The sequence below is a fragment of the Cyphomyrmex costatus genome, unplaced genomic scaffold, assembly GCF_001594065.2.
Source record: "Cyphomyrmex costatus isolate MS0001 unplaced genomic scaffold, Ccosl1.0 scaffold953, whole genome shotgun sequence".
NCBI classification, from domain to species: Eukaryota; Metazoa; Arthropoda; class Insecta; order Hymenoptera; family Formicidae; genus Cyphomyrmex; species Cyphomyrmex costatus.
The window spans coordinates 1-2,749 of NW_017280543.1; positions in this window are offsets into that span (position 1 = coordinate 1).

Here is a 2,749-nt window from a genome sequence, read left to right on the forward strand (position 1 = left end):
AGTCCGTGTCAGCTGTCGATGTTGCGCTGTTCCCTTCGTTGACACCGTATCGATGCAAGGTCGTTGGTGGTTGGTCCTCGTAACGCCTCGAGTCTTGGCAGCCTTCCTTGGTACCGAGGTAGCTCCGGGCGTCGACCTCTGCGTGGTGTTGTCGACTCACTTTTAAATTTTGTTGCTAGACTAATAAGTCTTAGCTACGGCATGCACTCTCCATGTATTTTTACGTATCTTCTCTTACTTGAGAGATCGTAATCGGAGATTTAATTTTTCTCCGGCCCGTTGCCACTGCGCGGCTTGCACGGGTCTTGTTTCGTCTCCTCTGGCGGCTAAGATCGTCGGGTTCTCTTGGATTTCCTCCAATTTTTTCGGTGATGTCTCACCAGATTATCCCACCGCTGCCACCAATTTTGTTGTACCTCTCGGTGCAACAAGATGTTATTTTGGGATTCGATCCGCTCAAAGGGTTGGAACCCACGAGGAAAGATGAGGATAGTAAAAGGTCGTTGAACAAACACTCACTTCACCACACTTCTATTTAAAATAACCCTTTTTATTTAACAATTTGATAGTTGATTACAAATGTTGTACCCCTTTATTTATATAATTATTTATTACTAAAGATTACAATGCTTTTTAGTAACTGTAACTTTCATTTAATTAATACAGTTGTTTAGTTAAATGAATATATTTTAAAGTTATCGCTCGTGACTTATGAGTAAACCGGTCGGCGACGTTATCGCGGATGTTACTTGACTCGGTTCTCGCGACGCGCGTAACGTATCGTTACCTTTAGATTTCAAGACAAGACTCTGCGCTCGGCAATTAGTCGGTCGCTTATATTGAGTTTGATGATGTCACTTTTGGTCTTCGATCGGACCATATATGGTAATATTCGTCGCGCTAGAGGCGCGATCGCGTGATTAAAGAATGTGCTATCTTGCACTTCCGCTATCGGTTGCCATGCCGAGTGCATTTAGGTATTTCGCGCGCTACGATCTTAGATCGACGCTTTGTCGCGCGCGGTTTAAAGAATGTGCAGACTTGCATTTCCGGTGCTGGTTGCTATGTCGGTTGAAATGAAATAATTAATAAAATAAGTGATGGCCATTCGGGCTATAACAAGGTGTTGCGTAAGAAAGGAGACAAGGTTTACGTGAAATGGCTAGGATTCGATAATTCACACAACTCTTGGATACACAAGGATAGGGTGTTATAAGAAATAATAGTATTTATTACAAATTATATGTAGGTATAAGGATAATGTGTGTTGTAAAAATAATAAACTTATTACAAATTGTACAATTCTTTTTTTACATATTAAATAAAAAAATAAATAAATAAATGAATAAAAAAAAAATGTATACATATTATATTACTTATACATTACCCTACATAACTTTTACATACTATACATACTATACATACTATACATCAATATATACATATATATACATATGTCCACACGTACATATTATATTACTTATGCATTACCCTACATAACTTTTACATACTATACATATTATACATACTATACATCAATATATCATATATACATATGTCCACACATAAAACACTCCACGCAATATGTCCACACTCCACGCAAAAAAACGGACTACTTTAATTTTAGGACTAATTTTTATATTTTCAAATAGCAATAACTCAGTGAAAAATCATCGTAGCGAGATATTTAAAAAAGCTTTTTAAAGCCTTAAATCTCTACTTTTCAGACCGGTACTTCAAAAAAACAATTTTGCCGATATTTTATGAAGTTAACAAACATAAATGAAGATGCATCAAATTTTAAAATTTTATACAAAATTTGTGAAGTTGCACGGCATGAATTAAAAATTATGCACAAATACTGTTTACAGCTTTCGAAAGAGTGAATCTTTATTTTTAATTTGTTTTTCTCTTTAGCTTTGTATGATTTTTTTTCACCGAATTATTCAACGTTGAAGCAAAAATGGACTCTTTTTGCTTCAAAAACAAATATAAATACTAAATATAAATACTTGACGATGTCTCGCTGTCGAAAGAATATTCGTTGTCTTCGTTATCCGCTATAATTTCTGTTTACATTTTTTTGTAGATAGGTTAGATGTGTTTTCGTGGAATATCATTTTACTATCTGCAGAAAACACATATATATATATATATATAATGGGACATTCCACGTCAACTCAGACAGACCTCCAAACAAAATTTGGCTTGATGGATTTAAATGTTCAAGGGCTTAAAAAATTTGTACATCTGTGTACTTTTAAATGCCGATGGGCTTCTTTCAAAAATTTTAATGTCGGCGCTATTATGGCTGATAAAAGTCAACAAATTCCAAAATTTAAAATTATCTTCGTACAATAAAACTCGAAAAATTCTTTAATTGTTCTGAAATTCTGTATCTAAAAGTTTTTTGGGTCGCCGAATGTAAATCTGATGTCAGTTTTCAAAAATTCAAAATGGCAAATCCAAAAAAAATCCGGACAAAGAGCCTCCGCAAAAAATGCCCGTTTTCGGTATCTCGGTTTTTGAAACTTTTATTATGCCAAATAGTTACATATGATGACCCAATAATCCCTGTAAAATTTCAAGATGAGCATACAGCCCGTTTAGGAAATAGGTGGGGGGTTAAAGTTGACCATGTCCAATAAAAAAATATAGCAATTCCACATTTGAATTCGAACAATAACGTCTAAAAAATTCAGCCTAAATGGATCTTTTAAGATTTTTGGCTGTTGATTATAAATATGAA